The 14,112-nt window shown below is 35.9% G+C and overlaps 1 protein-coding gene across 5 annotated transcripts in view; it reads left to right on the top strand.

Annotated features, from left to right (window-relative positions):
- LOC109688742 (filamin-A-interacting protein 1) overlaps positions 1-14,112 on the top strand; it is a 250,520-nt gene that overhangs the window by 84,399 nt on the left and 152,009 nt on the right. The window lies entirely within an intron of this gene.

The raw sequence follows: 14,112 nt of genomic DNA, 5'->3' as shown, positions 1-14,112 counted from the left end.
TCTTCCATTTCCTCCAGGCTCAGGCCTTCATATTGCAGGTCACGTGGGGCTTCTCTGCTAGGCTGCTTAATCAGTTTTCTGTGTATTCCTGGGCTAATTTCTTATCTCTTCTCCTTCTTTTCAGAAGCCTTCCTTTGTTGTTTCTTCTGCTTCAGTCAATCTTAGAACATCCTTCAACATTAATACATATGAAAACTTCACAACCATGATAGTTGCATTAATGTTACAAAGTTTTTATTCACAAATGAAAAATTTTTACCAATTATTAACCCTCAAATTTAAGATTTGTTACAGATTTCCAGTTAAAACTGCTAACTCCAGCCATTCTCTGAGAAATATTCACTGTAGAGAAGGGACCTGTTATTTCCTCTAGATTATTGTATAACAGAGAAAAGTTTGAAGAGTAAATTGCCATTCAACATGGGGGTCAAACCAGACACCTGGGAGCAGGAAGATGTCCTGACTTGGCTTTATTGTATTATAATATTAGTTTTTCTACTCTGCAGTAGTATCCACTGTGCTAAGAGACTGGGAGAACATGGTATGTGTACAATGACTGCAAAGGTTGTGGAATATGCAAAGAAAAAGCTGGAATCTTGGTTACATAACATACTCAGCTAAATTCCAGAAATTTTTCATAAGTACATTGAAGCAACAGCTTTACCTTAAAAGGAGAGTTAAAATGAGTATTTTTAAAAATTAAAATGAGTATGTACACGGACTAGGTTGAGTACTGATAGGATAGACTCACTAATGCAATTTTGTTCTCTCTCTGTCACTATATATACACATATATATATATATATGTATATATATATATGTTTCTATATATACATTTAACTCATAGGTCTGACTTCCACATATGAGAGAAAACATGTGGCCTTTGATTTTTTGAGATTAGCTTACTTTACCTAACATGAATTTCTCTAGTTCCATTCATCTACTTGCAAACAACATAATTTCATTCTTCTTTATGGCTGAATAAAACTCCATTGTGTATATATACGCCACATTTTCTTACTCCATTCATTGGTTGTGGCATACCTGGGCTGCTTCCAAAGCTTGGCTCTTGTAAATAGTGCTGCAATAAACATTGGGTGCGCAAGTGACTGTGTCACATCCTGGAGTACGTTCTTTCAGGGTGCTGTCACTGGATCACGTTTTTGAGGTACCTCCATATTGCTTTCCACAGAGGTTGCACTAATTTACATTCCCACCAACAGCGTAAAAGTATTCCTTTTCCCCCACATCCTTGCCATATTGTTGTTTGTGTTATTGAAAATAGACATTCTGACTATGGTGAGGAGGAATCTCAGTGTAGTTTTGATTTGCATTTCCTTTACATGCCTCTTTATTTTAAAATATGACATGTCTTTGCTAGTATATGTGTGGATATTTTGTTTTTTCAACAATGTGTCTGTTTTACTTATTCATTTTATTTATATTTTTGGTGATACTGGGGTTTGGACTTTGAGCTTCACACTTGCTAGGCAGGGGCTTTACAGCATAAGCCCCACCTCATGCCCTTTCTTCTCTGGTTGTTTTTGAGATAGAATCTTCTTGGTTTTTGCCCAGGCTGGCCTGGACTTTGATTTTCCTAGTTTAGGTTTCCCACTGTATCTGGGATGACAGCCACTACACCCAGCTATTGCTTGAGATGGGGTCTCGAGAACTTTTTACCTCAGCTGGCATCAAACAGCAATCCTCTTGACTTCAGACTCCCAAGTAACTCCATGGGTGTCTAGTTGTTTTATTTATTTTGTGGGACTAAGGTAGAATGAAGAAAAGTGGAGATGAACTAATTGGGGTTATAAAGCATATATACATGGAAATATCACAAGGAAACTCCCTGTGTTGTTACCTTTATCACAAACAAGCAAAAATTCATTTTTTTCTTCTGCAAAATTGGAGACTAGGAGGGCAGAACAGGTCCTGTCTAGGGGTGGGAGGTGCACCAGAGGATGGGAGAGATGGCCAGGAAAGAGGGTAAGAGGGTGAATATGTTGCAAAAACTGTGTACACATGTATGTAAATGCAAAAATGATACCTGTTGAAACTATTCACAGGAATGGAGTGGGGATAAAGAAGAGTGTGGAGGGGTGAATTCAAGTATGATATTTGATACATTACATTTGTAAATGCCACAATGTACCCCCACCCAGCCCAACAATTAAAAAAAAAATCACAAATTACAGAAAAGTTGGAAATATGCTCCAAAGATTTACTTTTTTGTTTTTTGAACCACTGGAGAATAAGTTTCTGATCTGATGTCATTTCTTTAGTGTGGATTACCTACAATCAAGGATATTCTTCTATATAATTACAACAGAAGAATCAAGGTCAGGAAATTAACATTGATACATGTCTCCTGCATAACCCTCACAGTCTGTTCAAATTTCCCAATTGTCCTAATAATGTCTTCTGCAATAAAATGATTGATTTCAGAATCATGTATGGCATTTAGTGTCTTTAGTTTATTTCAGTCTGTAACATTTCTTTAGTCCTTTGACATTTTTGAAGATTGCAGGTAATTCACTTTGTAGAATGTTCTCCATTTAGTGTCAGCTTAATATTTTCTCATGATTAGATTTAGGTATGCATCTTTCATAAAGCATTTGCTTTGTTTTTAATGCCAAAAAATCTTTGATATATATTCAAAAATCTTTGACCGTATATTCAGTTTGGATTTTCATGACTTCATTCTTTATAACTTTAACATCATTTTGTACCTTCATTCAAGCCTGCATTGCTGCATAAATTGTGGTAGAAAGTCTCACCACTGACTGCCCTGGTGATCTAGTTCAGGATTCCCAACCTTAATACAGTTGACGTTTTAGGCATAATTCTGGTTGTAGGGAGCTGTCTTGTGCACTGTAGGATATCGGCATATTTGACCGAAATGTCTGTAGACATTTTCAAATGCCCTAATAGTAAAACTGAGAACTGCTGGGGGTAGTTCATTCATTTTTCTCGTCTGAACCCTACTGATTTTCAAATTCTCATGAAACAGAAAAAGAATAGTTTAGGCAACTTTTTTTTTTCCCACTTAGGTTCCAGCCTCCTTTTATTATGACCAGAACATTCAACTACATTCTCCCAATGGCATTGTCTCTAAATACTAAATATACCTTGCTCTGACATCCATGACCTTATGCAGGAAAAGAGACTTGTTTGGCTTAGATGACAGTGTCTGTCTTACCAGCAAACAGCAGCCTTTCTAAGCATTATTTTAAAAATTCTGTGGTGTTTATGTCTCTTTGGATATTGTTCATCTTTCAAAGTGTTAAAAAGACAAAACAAGCACCTTCCACTTTCTCTATTATAAATAGACTTTTCTGAGCCCATTGTTCTTTTTGGTCTATAAGGGCACTTGTATATCTTGAGAAGCAATTATTTTCTATTTATACTTGATTTTGTACTTTTTTGTGCATTTGCTCTCTGTTATTTTGCTGTTTTGTATTCCTATCCAGCTCTTAAAGGATGAGAGATATAACTGTTTTGTTTTTTGTTCCCTATAAGCCCAAAACCTGGTAGAATGCATACTCTGAATATTGGATTCAATTCAACCGCTAACACTGGGAGTGGTCGGGAACTGAGTACATATTTATTAGCCATTTGCCTGAATATTTTAATGAAGCAAATGGAAGCTTCCATTTGCTATACCCATTCTGTCAGTGGAAAGGTGGGTAGGCTTGAGGGTTGGCCAGGGTGACTCCTGTAAAACTGGTCTTCCATTTGTCTCACCTTATAGCAAACTGAGGTTGTCACATGTCATACCTGCACACAAATAAATACTAATTGAAGACTCCAAAACATAGAGACCAGAAGATACAGAATATTGCCAAATTCAGTATCTAAGCTGTATTTTTCCCTTTCTTTTCTCTACCACTATTCCAATATGTTCTTAGCTAAAGTGTATACGCCCAAAGGAAAGGAGTGAGAGCAAAAGGGTATAAAGCACCTTTAACAGTAGCAAGTGGGAATATCTCTTAAATGCCTAGTATAAGGCGGGGTGCCTTTGTGGGGACTCAAGATAAGAGAGGTTGGTGACTCTTCTGGGGAGCCTTGCTTTGCACAGCAGTCTCCAGACTCTTCAATTCCTGGATTCTTAACTCCACAGAGGAAGTTAAAGGAGTGTGAATCCTTTGAACTTACTGAGATCTCTCCATCAGTACCAACTTCACATTTAGAGGCTCTTGGAGGGATCAAAATTTCTTTGAAAAACATGCATTGAGGCGAGGAAAGCATCTCAGGTTCTACTCCTACCTATATCATGTGTGACTTTTGTCTGTTATGAAGGAAATGGCTTTCAAGAAAGGCTCTGTTATTTTCCTTTGAATATAATGTAATGAACTCAGTGCTTCCATTTTAATTAAAAATTATTTTTCTATTTATTTTCCATTACTGATAAAAAAGTTTCTTTGTTTAAAAATTCTATTGAATATTTAGTGATTTTCATTTGGATTTGGCTTTCAATATTCATTCACATGACATATATTTTAAGGACCTACAATGTTATTGTATCATAAATAGCACTTTGGGGGTGTCAAAGCAAATGATTCTTCCTCAAAAGTTGTCTGTACAGTTGAAAAAACAACATATGTTCTTCTCAAATTTAGCTAGCTGGACCTGATTTCATACCCAGATTTGACTGCCTGAAAAAGCCTGTGCTCTGCCTTGCCCACAGTCTTCCCTCCAGAATGTAGACCTTAATTAGAAAAGTAGGAAAATATTGGAACAGGAGATGAGAAAAGAAAAGTAAAAATACGGCTAAGAGACTTTGAGATTTGGAAATGTGCTGCTTCTTTCAATCTTTGTGGGGCCCAAGATGGGGTTTTTGGAAGAAATAAAATTTATGGTGTGCTGTATGTTATGTCTCTGTGCCCAATATATGTGTTGTAGAGGCATTTTGATGGTTTTAGTTCTTTAAATATTTCTTCTTAAATAAATCCATTCAGTCTATTAGCCATAGTTAATGTTTTCCCACTGGTTTGTACATGTCATAGCTGAAGACCACTGTAGACTAATGGGGAAGGAGAAAGAAAAATGAGTACATTCATGAATTATTCTCTGTTCTCACTTTAGACAAGTTAATTTTCCTTAAATTATCAGGTTCTGCTTAATCATAGGCCTTTTGTGGTTATCAAGAAAAACGTTTGTACCTTTGGCCTTCACAGTCTTACGTTTCACACTGAAAGCCAAATTCAATTAGTCCTGTAATGCTCTATCACAAAACATTCAATGTGGGAATCAAAAATTTAAAAACAGATAATTCTTAGATTATAAAATTGTTCTCCCAGTGAATATTGAATTAAGACTCAATGAAGACTATTCTGTTAAATAATATTCAAATATAATTTTATTAAGAGGATGTCTTACTTCCAGAGTAATCATATTAGGGATTAAAAAATACGTCACAGCAGCCTGGGTGGGTAATTCAAACTTCACCCCCAAAAACAGCCACAAAAAAATAAGGCCTCACCCAAGATTACTTTTCATCTTGTAAGCCCATAGGGTAAAGATTGTATACCAGTTGTGTGACCTGCAGTATCTTTGGATTCTCTAGTACTGTGAATGCAAGGGAGAAATAGTTTAGATTTTATAAAGACTGTTGTTTTAAACGCAATAATATTATTGGACATGGGTCACACACTAGGGAGAGAACACGCACAGGAGGACTAGGCAAAGGGAAGGAAACCTAAAACTTGAATGTGGTTGGTGTGTTCTCTGTTGAGGAATGAATAAAGTAATCTTAAACTGGCCAACACCACTATGTGAAGGTGATCAGGAAGTAGTGAAGAGGTCTGGTAGAGATGAACCAATGTAGGTTGCAAAACACATGTTCATGGAAGCAAAACTAGGAATTTCTCTGTATAGCTATCTTTATTTCAAACTAGCAAAAACACTGTATCTTTGTTATTATGTCTATGTTTTCTCCTCAATAAAATCAGAGAACAAGAGGACAGAACAGTTTCTGCCCGGAAGTAGGGGTGGGGGATGGCCCAAACAATGTATACACATTGTAAATGTAAAAACAATAAAAAAAAATATAAAACAACAAAAACACAATTTTTTTACTTATTTAATAATTCAAAGCAACTTTGCTTATAGTATTTTATTATCACTTTATCATATTTCTGATCCTTCATGTTTATGATACATGAAAATAACTTGTGTGTTAAAATAATTTTGAATTATCTTAGTAATAGATTATCTTTGTAACTTACTTATTTAGTACCTCTTCAATGTCCCTTTCTTAGTCCTCTCTTCAGAAATAGCCACATCATCAATGTAATGTTCACAGTTCAAGACTTTCCATAGAAAAGATACCACCCGTCCAAGTACTAACCTATTTGGCTTCTGAGATCAGACATGTGCAGGGTGGTGTGGCTGCAGAATAGAGAAGACATCTCTGTGTGCATGTATTTTAAAACAGACAATGTATACATTTTCCACTTAACAATATGGCTTGCACAATCTTTTATGTTAGTACATATAGGTCTACCTCATTTTAGAAGATCGCAGTGTGGTCTTTCACAGGAAAAAAGTGTACAATTATTTGTTTAACCATTTCTGCTTTTATGGATATTTAGGTTGTTTTGAATCTTTGACAGTTATAAATAATATCACAGAGAAAATCCTTGTATTTACCTCTTTGGGTATATGGTAAAATGATTTTGAAGTAGAAACTAATATTGGTGAATTCTGGAGTAACAGGTATGTAAAATGGTCTCTAAAATTGTTATACTTGTACCTATATTCCCTTTAGCTGTGTTCCAATGCTCATTGAACTCCACCATTAAAGTGAGATTGAGTACCAGCTTATTCAAATCTTGATCATTTTTTAAATTTCTTCTGTGAATTACCAGTTTCTAGTCTTGGCTCATTTTTCAATTCGACTTTTTTTCTTTCTTTAGGTGATATGCTGATTCTAATCTTTTCTTGTTACTTTTGCTGGCGTATCTTCTCCTGTTACTTGCCTTTTTGCTTTTTTGGTGCTTCGGTCATTCAGGTGTTTTAAATTTTGATGTACATAAATTCATCATTTTTTATGGATTTTGCTTTTGTATTTAGCCTTTCTCACCCAAATGTTATGCATATTTACCTACATTTCGTTCAAATAATTTCTTATCATTAAGATAATTTAAATCTTGATTGTACTTTTGTGAGTGGTATAAGATAAAATCTATTTTTTCAAATGGTTAGCTAGTTCTTTTTTTTTTTCACTTTTTATTTTATCATTTTTACATTAACTTACATGTGTATACATTGTTTGTATTCTCCCCCTCTTTATACTCCCCTTTTCCAGACAGAAACTATTCTGCCCTCTTGTTCTCTGATTTTGTTGAAGAGAAACATAAGAGATAATAAGAAAGACAGTGTTTTTGCTAGTTTGAGGTAAAAATAGCTATCCAGGGAGAATCCTATCATTGCTTCCATGCACATGTGTATTGCAACCTGCATTGATTCATCTCTACTCTTCACTATTTCCAGGTCACCTTCCCATAGTGTCCTCCACCATTTAAGATTACATTATTCACTCCTCTGTGGTGAGCACATCAACCACATTCAAGTTTTAGGATTCCTTCCCTTTCCCTATTCCTCCCATGCGTGTTCTCCCCTTAGTGTGTGACCCGTGTCCAATAATATTACTGCATTTAGACCCATAATCAGCATATGAGGGAGAACATGTGATTTTTGGCCTCCTGAGCCTGGCTAACTTCATTTAAGATGATGTTCTCCAGTTCCATCCATTTACTTGCAAATGACAAAATTTCATTCTTCTTTCTGGCTGAGTAAAATTCCATTGTGTATAAATACCACATTTTCTTAATCCATTCGTCAGTAGTGGGGCATCTTGGCTGTTTCCATAGCTTGGTGATTGTGAATAGTGCTGCCATAAACAAGGGTGTGCAGGTGCCTTTGTAATAACCTGAGTCACATTCCTTTGGTTATATACCCAGAAGTGGCATTGCTGGATCATATGGCAGGTCTATGTTTATATTTTTGAGAAGCCTCATATTATCTTAGAGTGGTTGTACTAGTTTACATTCCCACCAGCAGTGTATGAGGGTTCCTTTCCATCTCCACTCCACAGTCTCACCAGCATTTGTTGTTGGTAGTGATCTTGATGGTAGCCTTCCTTTATGGCCAGAGATAATAAGCATTTTTTTCATGTGTTTTTGGCCATTTGTACTTCTTACTTTGAAAAAGTTCCATTTAGTTCAGTTGTCCATTTCTTTATTGGTTCATTAATTTTTGAGTATTTGGTTTTTTGAGCTACCTGTATATTCTGGTTATCAGTCCTTTGTCTAATATATAGCCAGTGAATGTTTTCTCCCACTCTGTGGGTGGTCTCTTCAGTTTACAGAGCATGTCTTTTTTTGTGCAGAAGCTTTTTAATTTCATGTAGTCTCATTTGTCCATCCTTTCTCTAAGAAGCTGGGCTGCTGGAGTTCTACTGAGGAATCCTTTGCCTATACCTATTGATTCCAGAGTATTCCCTGCTCTTTCTTGTACTAACTTCAGAGTTTCAGGTCTGATGTTAAGGTCCTTCAACCACTTTGAGTTGATATTAGTACAAGGTGATAGGCATGGATCTAGTTTCAGTTTTCTTTAGGCAGATAACCACTTTTCTCAGCAGCATTTGTTGAAGAGGCTGTCTGTTTTCCATCGTATGTTTTTGGCACCTTTGTAAAAAATAAGGTGGGTGTAGCTGTGTGGATTCATATTCGGGTCCTCTATTCTGTTCCATTAGTCTTCATATCTTTTTTTTGTGCCAGTACCATGCTGTTTTTATTGCTACGGCTTTGTAGTATAGTTTGAACAACATCTCCAGTCCAACTGGCCAGGTTTTGTTTGAGGATGAGAAGGTAGAATGGAGAGCACATCTTTTTATGTGCATGGAGGAAGGATTGAACTTTCTGTCCCCACTACTTTTTCTGATATTGAAAGAGGGAGAAGGAATAAATATAAAGCAGGGGCTATGTTTTGAAATTTATTGCAGCTAAGGAGACATTCTTGTCTGGTTTATCTGCTCCTGGCTGCCTCCACACAGTGGTATTATCACATGTCACTCTCAAACAAAATAGTGAAATACATACTAAACATATATTTTTGTCAAAAATCAAGTGGGTGTAGTTCCATGAATTCATATCTGGGTTTTCCTTCTGTTCCACTAGACTTCTTATCTGTTTTTGTGCTAGTACCATGGTGTTTTTATTGTTATAGTTTTGTAGAATAGTTTGAAGACGGTATTGTGATTCCTACAGCATTGATTGCTCTTTTTGCTGAGTATTGTCTTGGCTATTCTCAGTCTTTTGTGTTTCCAAATAAACTTTAGGGTAGATTTTTCAATCTCTGTGATGAATGTCATTCGGATTTTGATGGGAATTGCCTTTAACATGTAGATTGCTTTTGTTAGTATAGCCATTTTTACTATGTTGATTCTGCCAATTCATGAGCATGGGAGATCTTTCCACCTTTTGTAGTCTTCTACAATCTCTTTCTTCAGTTGTTTGTAGTTCTCCTTGTAGAGGTCATTCACATCCTTTGTGAAGTTTATTCCTAGGTATTTGATTTTTTTTTTTTTTGGATATTGTAAATGGAATTGTTTTCTTTTTTTTTGGGGGGATGGATTTTATTTTATTTTATTTTATTTTTTTTTCATTTTTCTTTTATTATTCATATGTGCATACAAGGCTTGGTTTATTTCTCCCCCCTGCCCCCACCCCCTCCCTTACCACCCACTCCACCCCCTCCCGCTCCCCCCCTCAATACCCAGCAGAAACTATTTTGCCCTTATCTCTAATTTTGTTGTAGAGAGAGTATAAGCAATAATAGGAAGGAACAAGGGGTTTTGCTGGTTGAGATAAGGATAGCTATACAGGGCATTGACTCACATTGATTTCCTGTGCGTGGGTGTTACCTTCTAGGTTAATTCTTTTTAATCTAACCTTTTCTCTAGTTCCTGGTCCCCTTTTCCTATTGGCCTCAGTTGCTTTAAGGTATCTGCTTTAGTTTCTCTGCATTAAGGGCAACAAATGCTAGCTAGTTTTTTAGGTGTCTTACCTATCCTCACCCCTCCCTTGTGTGCTCTCGCTTTTATCATGTGCTCATAGTCCAATCCCCTTGCTGTGTTTGCCCTTGATCTAATGTCCACATATGAGGGAGAACATACGATTTTTGGTCTTTTGAGCCAGGCTAACCTCACTCAGAATGATGTTCTCCAATTCCATCCATTTACCAGCGAATGATAACATTTCGTTCTTCTTCATGGCTGCATAAAATTCCATTGTGTATAGATACCACATTTTCTTAATCCATTCGTCAGTGCTGGGGCATCTTGGCTGTTTCCATAACTTGGCTATTGTGAATAGTGCCGCAATAAACATGGATGTGCAGGTGCCTCTGGAGTAACAGTCTTTTGGGTATATCCCCAAGAGTGGTATTGCTGGATCAAATGGTAGATCGATGTCCATCTTTTTAAGTAGCCTCCAAATTTTTTTCCAGAGTGGTTGTACTAGTCTACATTCCCACCAACAGTGTAAGAGGGTTCCTTTTTCCCCGCATCCTCACCAACACCTGTTGTTGGTGGTGTTGCTGATGATGGCTATTCTAACAGGGGTGAGGTGGAATCTTAGTGTGGTTTTAATTTGCATTTCCTTTATTGCTAGAGATGGTGAGCATTTTTTCATGTGTTTTTTGGCCATTTGAATTTCTTCTTTTGAGAAAGTTCTGTTTAGTTCACATGCCCATTTCTTTATTGGTTCATTAGTTTTGGGAGAATTTAGTTTTTTAAATTCCCTGTATATTCTAGTTATCAGTCCTTTGTCTGATGTATAATTGGCAAATATTTTCTCCCACTCTGTGGGTGTTCTCTTCAGTTTAGAGACCATTTCTTTTGATGAACAGAAGCTTTTTAGTTTTATGAGGTCCCATTTATCTATGCTATCTCTTAGTTGCTGTGCTGCTGGGGTTTCATTGAGAAAGTTCTTACCTATACCTACTAACTCCAGAGTATTTCCTACTCTTTCTTGTATCAACTTAAGAGTTTGGGGTCTGATATTAAGATCCTTGATCCATTTTGAGTTAATCTTGGTATAGGGTGATATACATGGATCTAGTTTCAGTTTTTTGCAGACTGCTAACCAGTTTTCCCAGCAGTTTTTGTTGAAGAGGCTGCTATTTCTCCATCGTATATTTTTAGCTCCTTTGTCAAAGATAAGTTGCTTATAGTTGTGTGGCTTCATATCTGGATCCTCTATTCTGTTCCACTGGTCTTCATGTCTGTTTTTGTGCCAGTACCATGCTGTTTTTATTATTATTGCTTTGTAATATAGTTTGAAGTCAGGTATTGTGATACCTCCTGCATTGTTCTTTTGACTGAGTATTGCCTTGGCTATTCGTGGCCTCTTGTGTTTCCATATAAATTTAACAGTAGATTTTTCAATCTCTTGGAATTGTTTTCCTATATTCTTTCTCAGTTTGTTCATTGTTGGTGTATAGAAAGGCTACTGATTTTTGTAAGTTAATTTTGTATCCTGCTACATTTCTGAAGCTATTTATGCTGTCTAGAGTTTTTTTGGTCTTTAAAGTATAGGATCATGTCATTTGCAAACAGAGATAGTTTGACTATTTCTTTACCTATTTGTATTCCTTTTATTTTTTCGTTTTGCCTTGTTGCTCTGGTTAGGAGAATGGGGATACTGGGCACCCTTGTCTCATTCCTGATTTTAGGGGAAATGGTTTCAGTTTTTCTCCATTAATTTTGATGTTGGCTGTAAGTTTGTCCTATATAGCCTTTACAATATTGAGGTACATTCCTTCTATTCCTAGTTTTCTTAGAGCTTTTATCATAAAGTGGTGTTGAATCTTATCAAAGGTTTTTTCTGCATCTATTGAGATGATCAAGTGGTTTTTGTCTTTGCTTCTATTAATGTGCTGTATTACATTTATTGATTTCTGTATTTTGAACCATCCCTGCATCCCTGGGATGAAGCTGACTTGGTTGTGGTGAATGATCTTTCTGATATGTTGTTGGATTTGGTTTGCCATTATTTTATTGAGAATTTTTGCATCAATGTTCATTAAGGAGATTGGCCTGTAGTTCTCCTTTTTGGATGTTTCTTTGTCTGGTTTTGGGATGAGTGTAATTCTGGCTTCATAGAATGAGTTAGGCAGTGTTCCTTCCCCTTTCTATTTTGTGGAAAAGTTTAAGGAGGGTTGGTATTTGTTCTTCTATAAAGGTCTGATAGAATTCAGCAGAGAATCCATCAGGTGCTGGGCTTTTCTTTTTTGGCAAACTCTTTATTGCTGCTTCAATTTCATTACACATTATAGATCTTGGTTCAGTTTTTGGATGGTTATAAGTATCTAGAAATTTGTTCATTTATTTAAGATTTTCAAATTTATTGGAGTATGGGTTCTTAAAGTAGTCTCTGATGATTCCCTGGATTTCCTTGGTGTTTCTTATTATCTCCCCTTTTGTGTTTCTGATTTTACTAATTTGGGTCTTTTCACTCCTCATTTTAGTCAGATTATCCAGGAGCTTGTCAATCTTGTTTATTTTTTCAAAGAACCATCTTTTTGTTTTGTTGATTCTTTGTCATTTTTTTTTTTTTGGTCTCTATTTCATTAATTTCAGTCCTGATTTTTATTATTTCTCTCCTGATTGTTTTGGGTTTTGCTTATTTTTGTTTTTTTTTAGGAATTTGAGATGTAGCATTAGAACATTTACTTGAGATCTTTCTGTCCTTTTGATATATGCACTCATGGCTACAAACTTTCCTCTTATGACTGTCTTTGCTGTGTCCCATAGGTTCTGGTAGGTGGTGTTTTCATTTTCATTAGCTTCCAGAAAACTTTTGATTTCCTCTCTTGTTTCTTCTATGACCCACTGATCATTAAGCAATGTGCTGTTCACTCTCCAATTATTTGCATATTTTCTGCTGTTGTTTTTGGTGTTGAGTTCTAGTTTTAATGTACTGTGATCAAATAGAATGCAGGAGGTTATTTCTGTTATATTTGCTGAGGCTTGCTTTGTACCCTAAGCTATGATCTATTTTGGAGAAAGTTCCATGGGCTGCTGAGAAGAATGTATATTGTGCTGTTGGATGAATTATTCTTCAGTTAGGTCCATTTGATTTATGGTGTCATTTATTTCTAGGATTTCTTTGTTGATTTTTTATTTGGATGACCTATGTATTGGTGATAGAGGGGTATTAAAGTCTCTCACTATCACTGTGTTAGAGTCTGTATGTGCTTTTAAGTCCTTTCATGTATATTTGATGAAATTGGGTGCTCTGACATTGGGTGCATATAGATTGATACTTATTATTTCCTTTTGATGTATTGCCCCTTTTATTAGTATAAATTGTCCTTTGTTATCTTGTTTGACCAATGTAAGTTTGAAGTCTATGTTGTCTAATATAAGTATTGCTACTCCTGCTTGTTTTCAGGGGTCATTGGTTTGGTAAATCTTCTTCCAGCCTTTCACCCTAAGCTAGTGTTTATTTCTATCAACAAGATGAGTCTCTTGTAAACAATAGATTTTCAAATCTTCCTTTTTAACACAGTTTGCCAAATGGTGTCTTTTGATGGAGGAGTTGTGTCCATTGACATTCAGTGTTAATATTGACAGGTATGTGGTGATTCCTGCCATTCAGTTGTTTTTGTTGTTTAAAGATTTTATTGTATGCAGCCAAAACAATGCTACTCTCTGATTACTTGTCTTTTCTTTTCTTGTGGTTTGATACTTCTGATCCTCTTGTGGTTTTGTTTGCTTTAGTCTTCTCTATGCAGAATTCCTTGTAGAATCTTCTGCATTGGTGACTTGGTGGTCATGTATTGCTTTAGTTTTTGTTTATTGTGGAAAATTTTTATTGCTCTGTCAATTTTGAATGATAGTTTTGCTGGGAAGAGTATCCTAGGGCTGAAGTTATTTTCATTCAGTGCCTGAAATATCTCACCCCATACCCTTCTTGATTTTAAGGTTCCCATTGAGAAATCTGCTGTTATTTTGATGGGTTTACCTTTACACATTTTTTTTTCCTCTCTTACGGCCTTCAATATTCTTTCTCTGTTCTCTGTGCTTACTGTTTTAATAATAAT

This window comes from Castor canadensis, chromosome 1, assembly GCF_047511655.1.
Source record: "Castor canadensis chromosome 1, mCasCan1.hap1v2, whole genome shotgun sequence".
NCBI lineage: Eukaryota > Metazoa > Chordata > Mammalia > Rodentia > Castoridae > Castor > Castor canadensis.
The sequence above is the reverse complement of the archived record's forward strand: the minus strand, read 5'-3'. Positions and strand labels throughout refer to the sequence as shown.